This window comes from Prenolepis imparis, unplaced genomic scaffold, assembly GCF_030444845.1.
Source record: "Prenolepis imparis isolate NDT839.2.m4 unplaced genomic scaffold, iyPreImpa1.0 SCAF_2, whole genome shotgun sequence".
In the NCBI taxonomy this organism is placed as follows: domain Eukaryota; kingdom Metazoa; phylum Arthropoda; class Insecta; order Hymenoptera; family Formicidae; genus Prenolepis; species Prenolepis imparis.
In genome coordinates this window covers 12320671-12335758 of record NW_028141160.1, presented here as the reverse complement: position 1 = coordinate 12335758, position 15088 = coordinate 12320671, and the positions used below count along the sequence as shown (strand labels likewise).

The window sequence follows — 15088 nt, the reverse complement described above, 5'->3', positions numbered from 1 at the left end:
ACACGTACACTAGTGCATTTATCATTTTATATTTTACATAAATTTTCGTTAAAATCATTGATCAAAGATCGGTGCTATTGCACTCTCGGTGACATGTTTTTTCATACTGATTACCTGCACAATTTTCCAACATTTCATGATATATATAGTTTATTAGTAACAAACTGATATTGGATATTTTAAATTTTTCATGCAACATTTTTTTTCTTTGGAGACTAATGCCATCATTTATAAAATTCTCAAGAAATCTCAAGTTAAAATTTGTCTCATATAATTAAAGCTATAAAGTAGATATGAAATTACTTCTTTACAAAGCCTAAAAAAGTAGGTTCTAATCATTCAATCACGATTATATAAGTGTTATGTAAACTTAGAAAAATTAATATTATATTCTTCGTTTATCACATAGATCAATATTTTAACATTAAAATACACGTGTTTAACATCTCCGAAATGCGCTCGTATTGTCGTCTCGCGTGCTATTATGTTGCTCATAAACCAAGACATCGGCGACAAGGCATGGACCACGACGGCTCGTCGACGTTATAAAAGATTGGGCCGGGGTAGGTCAACCGCGAGAGCGGATTCTCGTCTTTCACCCTGCGTTGTACACGCAGGCCCACATACACGCACATAAGCCGCGTGCAGACGTCTCTCTTTTTTCTCTCTCTTCGTTCCGTAGGTCGCAGATCAGGTCGGAGCCCTTTGTGAGCCCGATATACGTCACACGATGTGGCTCGTCGAGAGGGGGAGCGGTGTCGGAAGAGGGTGAGATTTAATGCCGCTCTCCTCCCCGCCCTTTGCTCATAACGCGCGTTCTCTCCCTATCGCTCTTCTCTTCTTTTGCTCTCCTCGCTCATCTCATGCCGTTCGCTACATCGCCATATCATGCTGCTCTTTCTCTCTGTCTCCTTCTGTCTTTTTCTCTCGCTCCGATCCGCTTTTGTGGCAACCGTTAAATTGGCTCTTCGGGGTACGCATCTGTCGCTAATACCCGAAGCGAACCCACTGACCATGGACCACGCGAAAACGCTTCCATGTCCTGTGGTTCCACGACGGGGACCATTTTCGACGGTCGAAGGTCGGCGATATACTCTAATATACGCTCTCTTCTCTCATTTATGAGAAATTTCATAAATGAAATACATATATATAGTTATAACATCACATTATCTTTTTAAATATCATGTATGTTAAATAGGTGCTGAACATAAATAGTATTGCGATACTATAACAATATATAATTATTTTTTGTTAAATATAAGATTATAATTTTTTCTATCTCTCTCGACTCTCAAGTATTAATTTTTGTTAAATTGATTGATTATATACACAATGTGATGCATATCTGTAGAACAACATAATATAATTTTTATACCAAACGTATTCTTTTGTAGACATGCAAAACTTTCATATTTCATATAATTACAATAAAAAATTAACACACATGTGTGCTCTGCTTTGCTCTGCTCGTCGACGATTCATATATAAATTGCGTGCGAATTCCTACACTTGGTGTCACTCGAAAGGCTGTGGATGGGAATCCTAATTAGTCCTCAGGAATACGGCAGCCGAGATTTAATTACAGAGCGCACCGAAAGCGGTCTAAGTTAGTGGTTCGTAGCGATGTATCCGGTGCCCTTCTCCTTTCCTTCTTCTCAGATGAGCGATTCGAGTGTATGTAAATCGCTACGCGCGCACGTTAATCTTATGGATGAGCATCTCTTCTTATCGTCGCGCATTTCTACATTGTGTATTCAAGGGAGTGGAACAGACGATAGTGTGGCGGCATCGAGACGCTCCTCCGCGATTCCGCTATTTAATTAACCGAGAATATCAATGGAAGGCATGTTAATTCCTCGGTACGTACGAGTCACGCGGACCAAAACACGGAGTTGAAAGTCAGTAGCTCTTGCAGCGCTAACCACAGGTGTTATCACGATCGAGCACCTCTATTTTTTTTCGGAGAATCTATCTCTCCACTACGAAGATTCTCCCTCCCGATCGTACAGCAATCATCGTTATCTCGATCTCGTTTCCACGCATGGAAACGTTTCTCTATTAAGCTGTACCATGGTCGAGAAGCCAGCGCCACGGTAGGTGAAATCACCGGGTAAATTACGCTCATCGTATAAGCCGCGATGCGTGCTGGTGAATACTAGTTCTCTTCGACCGATACTGGCTTTTTCGCTTTTCCCAATTTCATAGAGAAGAGATTAACGGATAACCGCGCAAGGTTACGATCTTTCCCATCGCATCCTTCACCGGGTCAAACTTTCCCGCCGAATCACAGGGTATCGTTGATCGGACCTCGGTCTCATTAGGCTTAGGTAATTACGATCTTGTCGGGAGCGTTCGATTCTTGCGTAACGAGATGCCGTACCTGCCAGATCTTAGCGATATATCACCGTTTTAATCGTTCTCCCTTGTCTCGATATCGTCGAGAGATAAACGGATACCTAGGAATCATCCGGCTATCCTGAGCAATTCTGAATTGCCTCGGGATTTCTTTTACCTTCCCCCCCTCGCCATCGATATCTATTTTTTCTCCAGATATTTCTTCAGATAATTTACTACACTTCTCATAACGAAATAAAAGAATTTATTGATTTTTTATTTTGTATATATATATATATATATATATATATATATATATATAATTGAAAAGAGTAAACAACGCGCACAACGACTTCTAAATTTAATCCTAATTTTTATGCTTTTATCTATAATAGAAATTAGAAAATAGATTTTAAAGGATCACTGCTCCAATTTTTTCGGTTTTCACATTGGAAAGATCTCGAGTCTTTCCTACGTAACTGGTGACGAGAGATCTCAGGTCGTTCGCTGGCTCGAAATCGAATGTGCGATCGAGTGTGTAAGTGCGAGCAGGCCACCAGCAAAGCTTGGACCACCTCGACCGTCGGTGCAGTCAGGATATAACCGTTTTCTCTCTTTCGCTCTCTCTCTCTCTCTCTCTCTCTATCTTTGCCACTTCTTCTTGCTGGGTATCCTCCCTTCTTCTTACGGGATCTCCCGCCTCGGACCGACTTCACGATTAAAAAGAGAAGCCGAGATCTGGCTTGGACCGCCGCGGAAAGAATGCGTGGGCCGGACATAATGATTTGAACTTTGTCGGCCGCCGGTGGCATGGCGACGAACGTTCGTGAAACTAGATTACGACGCGATTATAGATAGCATTCGTTGTCTCGAAATTACGCTAGAATAGCTATATCTATCTGTCGTATGCATGGAATAAAATAATATCAAATAATGCATGCTTTAGTCTTAATGTTATAGATAACTGTGAAAAATTTGATAATTTCAATTCTTTAATAATAAATGTCCATTCACTGATATTTAGATTTTTATCGTAAATTAAATATGTATATTCAGAATTAGTGAAACATGTCTTTATTTCATGCATATCAACATTAATTATTGATCGATCTTATCCCCTGGCTATCACGTATGTTCATTGTTCTTACTGACATTCTAATTTGCATGCAACCGAAATGTCGGAAACCGGTATTTGTCGTATTCGAAGGACAATAAGAGAAAATATTTTGATTAATTATATTTTCGTTACCCAACGTTTAATTAGCTGCAAGTTTGAGTCATTAGACCACGTGAACAATTAAGAAAACATAAACGTTATAGATTGTAGATGTACAGTTACGCCGTATGGCCGCATTCCCCGTAAATGCTCGCACTAACAAACCCGGAATAATTTAATTACTCAATTAAATAACTTGCAGTAATCCCGAGACCGTGCAGTCAGCGTCGACGATAATTCACGCTCGCCGAAATGGCTTCATACGAGCTCGCCGGTGCGAGAGACGCGAGAAAATCGAGTTCTTAAGATCCGCTCTTTGCTTCTTGAGTAATTGTACGGAGATCTACCGGAGGTGAAAAACATTTGCGGTCTGTGATTAGGCGGCGATCGTGTATGGATTTCCTGCGATTTACGGTCAAAACAGCTGTTAATCAGAATGAGACCACCGACGCCTGTACGGTGTCGGGATGGGAAATGCGAATTAAAATCTCGAACATGACTTTACCAGCATCCAGCGAATCGACGGTATTAGCTTAATCGTTCGAAGTTGCGGCTTGCCGAATAAATTAGTTTATTTGCATGGGAATTAGAAGTCACACATGGACCTCGACGGGATTTCCGTGTACGTCGTTTGGCCATCGTTGAATATCGCCGATAACGGAATTCTCTTAACTTAAACTTGTGAAGCATCCTTTTTTTCTTTCCAACTGAGAATTCCTTTCTTTCTTTTTTTTCGACTACTTTCGCACCGCAGCATCGTTGAGACTGCGATCAAGGGCTCACGTACTTACGATTTTTAAGATTACTCCTTAAATTTAGGCTCTTTTTATTCGGCCACAAAATCTGGTTATGCGAGGAATTCACATAAGATCATCTTCATAATTACGAATATATTCATAAGAATATCTTTATTAACCGAGTGTCAGCAAATCGCCGAATGTCAGTTACGTCGATTTCCACCTGCGCGAATTTACGGTGGAATAATCCGATAAAGTACGATCAAGTCGGTGTGTTAAGTATATCGGGTTACTTTTAACATACACTGTAAAATCTCTGGTTCCAATTTAAAGAATATTTAAAGATTGCAGCGACATCTCAGCTAGCTCTTAATATAATTATTATTATTTATCACCCCATAATATTGTTTATTTATGATAATAGAGCTAGTTTTTCATAATAATCCTTTTTTAAGCGGAAGGAACTCCAGTGTATTTAACATTATAAAGTATGCTTAATATTGTAAAATATTTAACATTTAACATTTGATTTAAACTAATGATAAACTCTATACGTCGAGTGATCGAGTCAGACGAGTATAAAAATTAAATATAATTCTGTATTACAATATTGTGATTAATGCCAAAATTACTCATAAATAGAAACATCTAAAAATAATGATGAGGTCGTGGGATGTTAATGAAGCTCTTGATACCACAAGTTTCCGGTATCGTCAAGAGGTAGTGGCGGTATCACCGATATAACCCGCAATGCGCGTTAAACATATACACACACATATACAGAATATACATACATATATATTTTCATCCGAGAACGGTCGGTCTCGTATGTAGGTAATTAACATAATATTATACCTATATAATGCAGCGTTAATAGGATATTTATGACTGGACTGACTGCTGCGCAAGGCTCTGTGTTCAGATCGTGTGAACAGATTCAGCTTTGCCGTTTCCTCGTAACTTTCTTCTCATGTCGATCATCGTCGATTTTTACTTTCCACATCTCTATGTATGCGTCCCACGACGTCAGACAGAGGTTCATCAGGATGGAGGAGGATGCACATTTCTGCGCCGCGTTGTGGCGCGCCCGCTGTTGCATTCTGACACGAGGGCTCACCGTTATTCGCGCAACTAAACCGCATAGTCCCGCAACCGGCTGCTTCCGGTTGGTCCCCGCGGGGGAAGTTCGTTGGCGCGATACCGGGGTTAACGATAATTTTCCGTGTTTATAATGCCCGCAAGTGTTTATAAGAAGGCGGTGAGAATTGACGTTTTATTGCCATTTTATGGCAGTCGTATCTTGCACGGCGGATTCCCGAAACTAGAGATGAAAGCGAGATGAAGAGAAGATCTTGTTAGGAACCAGGATCGCGAAGAGAGGAGAAAGGCCGGAGAAAGGGAGAGTTGAGTGCGCGTTCTGTACCTTTAGAGGAGCGCTTGAGACACTTTTGACAGAGCCATGTTGCCTTCGTTGTCTGTTCTTTACAAGTGGAAGGAAGCTTCATCGTTGATAACGCTAACAAGGCACGGAGATATTTTTCGTCTTGATTAAAGTTTACGAGCGCATTCTTCGTTTAAAAGTATTTTTATGATGGCATGGATACGCATTACTTTGAAAAAACAGCAATATCGTTTCTATCACACGCATTTTTTGACGAGATTTCTTATGGTTCTTATTTAAGAAACACCATTTACGAAAAATAGAATCGACACGATGCTTGATTAAATTATTTTAGACTGAGCAGTCGTTGTATATGACGGACATTGCTTATGTTGAAGCAGCTGTCTTCGATATTTTAACTAACTTTCATCGCACATGTTTGTCGGGTGATGTGCACCGGCTAAAAAAGAATTCGTGTTGGTGTTTACGTAAACATCAAAACGATGATGTTCATCACGATAAAAATACAAAGTATATTACTACGTATAGAACATTATCGTGGAAATTCTAATAGTCTAAATATTTTCATATTATTCCATAACATTGCAATAATTTATTTCACGATTGCAATATTCTTGAATATAACGTGGAAATATATAAATTTAAAGTCAATTTTTCTTGAAAAAGTTTTGAATAAAAAATAAAAGAAAAATCCTCAACATGAAAGTATACTAATTTTTAATATATTTAATAATCAATTCTTATATATATTTTTAACAAATAGTTTGTGATAAACGAATATTATAGATTTAATTTTTTTGTCATAAGATATGAGATCAGCCAAGTACGAGATCTGATCGACTGATCGATCACAATCGGGTTGCTGAACCCTGTGCAAGAGAAAATTGGACTGCTTTACGAAGCATAGTACCTACATTGTATGCTCAATTGGATTGAGAATTTTTCAATACCTTGTAGCATTAGGTCTTGACTTCGAAGAACTAGAAACATTAATGTATCTACAAGAACATCCGCTCGCGCGCGCGTTTCTCAGAGGGAAAGGCGGAAATAGTGATTTTGAACGTAAGATTTTAATGGATAAAAATGAATACATACATTATATATGCGAACACAATAGAAGAGGAGACCAATAGTTGCGAAACAAAGGAATTCGCAAAGAGAACATACTTCGCGAAGAAGCTTTAGGAAAGATTTGTTGCGGATACTTTGTTCACACATCGATAGAAAATTAAAAAAAAACGTAGAGAGATAAAAGTACGATATTATTAATAACAGAGCACGTTTTGGAGAATATATTTGCGATAATATTTTTCGCATTCCTTTACTCTGGCCCCGCGTCCTCGGTTGCCGCATCGAGTGAGCCGTTACTCTGTCGAAACCTTAACGATGTTCGATAAATCGTAAAAAGGTCCCTCTGCACCTTTTCTGGATCGATTATCGGGCCGGACTCGAGAAGGATACTTCTTCCGAAAGAAGAGAGAGAAAGAGAGAGAAGGAAAGAGTGTTTGCTCGCGCGTATCCGTACACACACGCGACGAAAACCCGCGAGCAAGCAAGAGAGAGGAGACAGGAGAGTCCTAAATACAGGTTCGAAAAGGAGAAACGAATTACCTACGAATCGGCTCTTTCACCTCTCCCTTCCTATCGGTCTTCGGCGAGCGGCCCCTTTCATCCTCTTCTTCCACCTCGCTTGGGAAAACGACCGCGGTCTTCTCGCCCAGAGGAGACTATCTCGTATTCTCATTCCTCTTCTCTTTCTCTTCTCTCGTGTCCTCTCCTCTCTGTCCACCTGTGTCCCCCCGCGTCTTCTTCTTCGTGCCCCTTTCCCTCTTTCCGAACGTCTCCATTAGAAGTCGTCGCGCCTTCGAGGTCTCCTAATTTGCCTACCGATCCGCACGATTCCGCTCCGGGTATCATGGTTCCTGCCCCGAAGATCGAGCATGCGAGACACGAAGCACGAAGCAATTTATTTTGAGCCTTTGGTACTCGTGGATTGCAGGCGCTCTTTGTTGGCCGTTCCTCCCTCTGCTTTCGTGGTCCTCCTGGCCCCTTCCCCCCTTTCTCCTTTACCGCGCACCTTCCACCGACCGCAATCTTCTCGCCCGAGGTGAACCTGGTATTCATCGTTCTCGTTAGTCGTCGAACATCTTCATCGGGAGCCAATGGATACCGCGACGTCTTAATAACGCGTCTGCCGATCGTCGGGGCTTTCCTTCCCCTTAATCATTCCGATTCTCACGACTTGCACGTCGCGGACCGGTATTTTATTTTGCTTACATCCCTCCGGTTGCTTTCATCTTAATTCTTGGTTGATGCATGATAAGTCGTTACGAAATCCCATCTTTAGTAAGTCAGCAAGTTTATCGTATCGTTATTGACAACTAAATTTTTTTCTTATCTCATTATAAACACATTTAAATACAATAATAATAAATTGCAAAGCGCTATTCTGATATACAAGTTATGTATATTTACGAGTATAATATTACCACGCTTGTAATAATGCATAAAATGAAAGAAGCCGAGTATTCCTGAAGTTAATAAGCAACTCGTCAATAATGTTTTAAGGTGAGCTAGCGATAATCTCCAGAGAATCTCGATAATGTTCTTCAAGCGTCGAACTCCGGTTTAAATCGGCTAGATCTTAGGCAAATCCACGGAACGCTATCTATCTCCGTTACCACCAATTTCCACGCTTAATATTATGCGGTTTTTCTACAAGTACAAGCTCTCTCTAGTCTTCGGGGCAAATGTGAAGACGTGCATTTATCGGAAACTACGTATGTATGTACGTACATATACACATGGACTTTCGGAATGTATTTGCGCGTGTTTCCCGGCAAGCACGATATTTGTTTCAAGCTGTACGGCGTATCGCGACGGGCGACGTACATGATTTCACCTTTCCTCGAGGATATTCGCAGGTAAACGCGCATGAAAATCGGTAATCATAGTTCACATATCTCGGCGGGCGTGCGACGTCTCTTAGTTTCGTGTCCCCCGTTTTCCTCCGTACAATTTGATAAATATTCCGTGTCCGTAAATCCCACACATACACACATGACCGGTCGATCCCCGGAATAGCTCTTGTAATTTGCAACAAATAATGATATTAACGTCGTCCATCACTTACCGCGTACGAAGAGTGCTTGTATGGTTGCGCGCGTTACCAGACTTAAGTTAGATTACATCTTAAGTTATCCTTTGGGACGGGGAAAGAAAGAGAGAGAGAGAGAGAAAATTCCCTCAGCATAAATCACACCCGGACGTGCGCAATAGAGAATGGATGTAATTAGAGCGCGCGTGTCATCTACGCTAAAACGCGGTCGGTGCGCGGCTTATTACGTTTACCGAGGTGCGCGGTGAAAAAAAAAGTGGCTGATCATCAATCTTTGTGAGCCTTTTGCGCGAAGATAATGCCCTACTTATCAAGATGCCACAGCTCGACGATAAACTCGTCCCGTTCTCGCGCGGCTTATACATCGCCGCTGCCGAAAGCTCTGTAATCATCCGCCGTAATTACTAAATTAACTAAATAATCGTTAGCATGGCTTGATAGTACTTTGAGAAAGTCTATGCTATCGCCCGCGTCGGAGAGTGAATCATACGCGAATGTCCGTAAAAACAATCTCTCAGCATATACATCTCCATGATGATGCTTGAATTATCATTTTGATGAGTAGAAATATAATTTTAACGAAGATACTTGTGAACTGAATAATTTTAACGATCGTATCTTTTAATTAGTAGGATTCCTATCCCAGAAAGCCTGGACTCGAGCTAATTTTATGCAAATAATATAAATTTTTGTGCGTGTATGATATATATATATAAAATAATATATAATATATATCTCTTTAAAAATATAAATTATGTTAATTATGATATATAAATACTCTGGCTAATCGAAATTATCTCTAGGCCTCGCAATTCTCACGGGTTTGAATTAATTAAAAGTGTTCCGCGCAATTTCGCGCTTATTGAACTCTGTAATTTAACGCCGCCATAAAGTCACGTCCGCCGAGAGAGATTTCCCTTTATATCTCCGATGTACGCGTATAATATATCGATCTCTTGGACAATAAAAATTCGATTCTCATCGATTCGGTTTCCCATTTTTAAAGACGCGTTTGACATAGCCTTGACTCTATCGGACTATTACACGTGGGCGTCCTGCCTGGGGCGCACGCGAGCCGCGATTTACCCGGCTGGCAATTGCACTAACGAGTCTTACAACGGCGGCAAGAGCCCATGGAACGCATTGAACTGTAATGAGGGGAAAATTAGCAGCACCGGCGCGAGTAACGATGGTGCGACGGCGCGATCCACGGCTGTGCCGGCAGTTGCTTGATTTCTTCGTGCAAGCGATTAGTATGGCAGCAACGCGCCGCACCAACGGCGTCGAGACTTCCTTATGTCAGGGGCGAGGCCGCAACGAGCGCTTGCTTGCAGTTAGGCGAGCCGGCTCGTACTTAAGTCGCGTTAGGCGTTAGTTAAGCTGGACCAAGAGCCAGTCCGAGAGCGAGGAGAGAGAAGAAGAAGCAGCAGCCACCCCGCGGCCGCGAATATCCTCGCGATACGACTAGAATACCTTGTTTTCCTCTTTCCCCCTTGATTGATGCCGCGAGCTACGTATCTCTCTTGTATACGATGTACTTACGAAGAGGGAAAACGCGGCGGCAGCTGGAAAGCGCTTCGGACGCTCCAGAATTCAAGATATTCTTGTATTATGTGATTGTAAAATAGATAGTTGTATCGACGATTTTGGATACATTTGGATTTATCGATATCTCTTTAACAAAACGTGTCTGTCATATTTTTTCAGAACCTAATATTCAGTAATTTTGCGCATTTAATTATTTTTTATCGTAGTACAATCAAGATATAAGAGTTTTATGCATTTAGAGCACATTTATAATTAATTCGCAATAATTTCGAATTAAAAAAGACGATTAATCAATTAAAATATTATTTTTCGTCGATAACATATAATTACCATCTCTGTTTCACGTTGTGCCTTACTTGATCGCTTCAGTCTATATTCATGCCAGAGGTTAACGAAGTAGGGCAGGGTCTTTATCGTCACAACGTCAATGGTTGAATCACGAAGTTCGCGTATCTATGCATGAGTGTACGTGAAAAGAAAGGGCTGTAAGTAAATCGAGGCGGAGGGACAAGAAAAGACGAAGTTACCTCTTATTTATGCTGAGTGGTTACCGTGACTTCAGGGTTCGCCGACTTCGTATATTGATTGTGAAAGGAAAAGAGAGAAAGAGAGTTTATACATATAACGATCGTAATATAGGGTTATACCAGACTGTACTGAGAGTTATACATTATAAAGAAAAAAAGAACGAGAGAGGGGGAAAGAGAGTGAGCTTAGTCTACATCTTAATTTCATACTCGATAAAGCTAATAATTCCGCATCGTTTCAATGCCGATCGCATATCGTACTCGCGACGGTCAATTAACGTTTAACCTTGACGAGTATCGCCTTGCATACGTAGGTATTCAATCTAGTGCGCGCATGGTCAGAACATGTTATGGACTTGATTGAGCGATGTGGATTTGTCGATAGAAAATTGGATACGTGATAAGTCTTTGGCATGGTTCGTGATAGATTGCTAATTAATCGTATTATTTTAATCTCAACCTCATCAACACTATCGGAGAAATGGCGATATCATATTACAAAACAAGTTAACAGTATGTGACTAATCGATTTTTTTAAACGTACAATACTTACAATAGAGTGACATATAGTAATTTCATAAACCGAGATGTCGCGAATTTCTGTAATCACAATAGAAATTTTTAATCAAGAAGTTTGGAAAATATATTCAAAATATACTCACATATTTATAAATATATTCATACAATATCTATTATAAAAACACACATACATTTCATGAAAGTGACATTTATAAGATTGTAAATTGTGTTACAATTAAATAGCGAAATCCGTCTTGCTTTAAGTTCGTGTTTCGTGCTATCACACTTTCTATATACGCAATGCTAATTAATGCATCCGTGACTATATAAATGCGTTTCCATATACGTGCTCTTGTCAGAAATACAATGAAATATCATTATGTGAGAAACCTTAGGTGTGCAAGCATTCACGGATGTTACTCAATGCGTGAGAAATTATGTAAGTTGCAAGCGGAATAGATTCAAATAGGTTTCGCTCAAGACAATGGAGTCCTATTTTGTCATTTCTCTTGAATCTTCCGTCAAATTTACCGTCGTTTGTATTTACAATAATTTGCGTGTATCATAATCACGCGTTAATTATTTATAATAAATTAAAATATATAAGTTATTTTGCAGAATAATAATAATTGAGTGCGATACTTTCATTCATATATATATAAAAAATGTATGCTGTTTTTTTATACCATCATCAAAAAATACAGACAGTTAAATTGACTGATCTAATATAATACGTCTATGCCCAAAATATATAAAAATTTTATTTATTTTTGTTATATATGCCTCGCCATCGAATGAGAGAATTTTCATAAGTAGCTCGTTACAGAAGATTGAGTACAGATAAATGACTCGTTGATTACAAGAATTTCTCGAGCAGCTAACCGAATGGCAACATTTTTTTAATGAAAAAAACTTGCACGGCACAAACATTTCTTCTTTTTCTTTTAAACTGAAAGAGTACACTGTTACTTCGTAACACGCGATAGGCTTGCGAAATTGTTCAACTTTGTTGAATTCGCATATTTCATACCAGTTAATATTTCTTCAGCCACGGTATATTATGACTTTATACTTCGCGTGACGCTACGTGCAAATTAATGTAAATACAAATTTAAAACACGTGCAAGGGATGACGCATATGTATATCTCACATACCAAATTATCTACGGTGATTGGTATAATAGCTTATCCATTTGATAGCATTTGATTAATTAGAAATGTATCACGTTAACTGTGAAATCGATATTCTTTCGAAACTGCTGACTCATTTTAAACAGCATTAGACAATCTCGATAAATAATTATTGGTCACGTAACAAATATGTGACTCGTCTTATTTAGTGATTGATAAGTCTCATTAAAACAAATAAGATCTTTCCTTTATAATTTTATCTAAAAACGAGATATAGCTGTACGCGTAAAGCTTGTTGAATATGTGCCGTATTAATATTAAATTTTCCAATAAAATGCAATAAAATTATTGCGGCTACTGAATAAATGCTTGATATTTTTAACTATCTAGAAAAAGACAATAGATATTTCTCTGAGAAATAGTATAATGACAGAAGAGCAAAATTATCTTAGAAAGTTAATTACTACACATCATACTGAACGTTAATAATTTTATTATATAATAAATTTATATATTATTTATATTATTATATTATATAATATAATATCGTAGGAAAAAAATTGTTAATCATTATATAATATCATAACATAAATGTCATGTGCAATTTCGAGGTTGACGCTTTTGCGATTCCTTTATTCGCTGTAGGCACGACGATTTGACGATTAACAATTCTAATTATTCGAGTGGACGCGAGACAGGCGTAGTATGCGACGCGACGGTTTCACGACGAAAACTTGCATATTCCATGCCGACGAGGCTGCATTTCGCGGTGTGGCCGGCGGTTGCAGCCAATTTGCGTATCTCTATAAATACAGGTACCCGGCGCTATGGCACGTTACTTGCGTCGAGAAATGTTTCTAGGCGTTTGGTATACCCAAGTGTGCAATATACATAATGCATGAGTCGACGCGCATCTCTCGCCTACGAGAAAAGAGAGTCTTACTCTGGACCGTCCTTTCGCGCACTGACTCTTCCTTTCCCTTCGTCGTTGTTGTGTGTGCGCGGATCTCGCTAATTAAGGAGTGAGAGATATATCCGATGTCGAATTTCCTTGGAGAGGAATTAGTGATAAACTATGTAAATATTTTCCAGCGGCGAAATACAGTAGAGTCTTTTGATCGTCGTCGCCGAGGTGGGCAGAAAGTCACAGCGCGCAACCGTAGCCGTTTTTCGTCGATGATTAAGTATCGATAATGACGCGAATAAGTATTCGCGTAATACACCGGGTGATTCTCAACCGCGCGTCGGCCGCGCTGTCTCGTATACGAAGAAGATAAATTTCGAGAAGAAGGTAATGAGACTTCTTGCTTCCAGATTCGTCTTATAGGGATATTCTTCTTGCGATGATCAGCAGTTGTGTATAGCCATCAACCGCGCGGAAAGTATTTTGAACGGTACTGCGTGATGGATATGAATATGCAGCACGTATTTATGTGAAAATTTATTGCTTGCGCCTCGCTAATATTTACGATACTATCAGTTTTATGACTTCCAGCGATTAATTATTTACGATTCGATTAAGGATACTAATGTTAAAATATCAATTCGGATAATACGACAATATTTTTTGAATCTATTGTACAATTTAAATTTTATCTTTTTATATTTCAAGATCAAATATATATAATTATAACATATTTCAGTTACTGTGTGTTACATATAATTTCGCTTCGTTATATCATACATCTTGTGCTGCGTCCTTTTACGGCCAAAACGCGCGGATAATTTTCATCTTCGGTAAAACTTAAACGCGCGCCATTATTTGCACAACGAGTAGGGTGTAAATGATAAATAACTTTTACTCTCCATATCGAATAGAGTTCCGCTGGTAAAAACAATCTAGAATAAGATCCCTCGCGTCGCAGCTTTTGCTTTTCTCGTTGCTACCCCAGGGTCGTGGGGGCATCCTATCGCGTAAATCCGCGCACCAAGAATTTCCAGGGAAGCTACGTCGTGATGCATGCATATGTATGCGCGCCCACTGCGTATACGCCAACGCCGGTAGACGTCGGTTAGAAAGTAACTGCCAATTAGATGAGTCTTCCAAGGGAGGAAGCCCGAGTATTCGCTTAGTCGCCTCATCTTACCGATGACTCACTTTTCGCGCCCCTCCCGCAATCGATAATTTTTAGAGCTAGGTTTACCCCGGCTTGTTAATAGGGAAACACAACAGCTGACGATGTGGAAATATCGTGCAAGCATACCGGAATAATAAAATATGACTGTGGTCTCGAGGTTTCCGTTTTCGAAAACACGCGCGAGTTCAGCGCATAAAAACAGCAGATGCACGAAAAGTCTGGGACCAGTCGCGAAAAAAACAAATAAGTGGAAGCGTGTCCCTTGGGGTTTCGTTTTTTATTTTTACCCGAATAATTTATAGGAAGCTTCTTCAATTTTTTTTTTGAGGCAGAAAAATGGCTATTTTAATGCAAGGGGCAATTTTGCAATTTACTGCGACGATTTTAATGAGACGCGATACGCATAATTAAACACGTACTCACGTAGCCCTGACTGCAATTAGATAAGCAGATTCGTGTATTCGCCCTTTGTAAT

At 39.6% G+C, this 15088-nt stretch overlaps 2 protein-coding genes across 3 annotated transcripts in view; one reads left to right on the top strand and one right to left on the bottom strand.

The window, feature by feature from the left end:
* LOC145945963 (uncharacterized) overlaps positions 1-15088 on the top strand; it is a 150443-nt gene that overhangs the window by 58342 nt on the left and 77013 nt on the right. The gene's annotated exons all lie outside the window — the stretch shown is intronic.
* LOC145945925 (uncharacterized) overlaps positions 1-15088 on the bottom strand; it is a 67863-nt gene that overhangs the window by 47364 nt on the left and 5411 nt on the right. Inside the window, exon 1 of one of the 2 annotated variants that reach the window (XM_083055214.1) lies at positions 7304-7697. The exons of the other annotated variant lie outside the window; for it this stretch is intronic. The gene's annotated coding sequence lies outside the window, so the exon portion shown is untranslated. Of the gene's footprint in view, positions 1-7303; positions 7698-15088 lie in introns of those variants that run through there. 2 annotated transcript variants of the gene reach the window in all.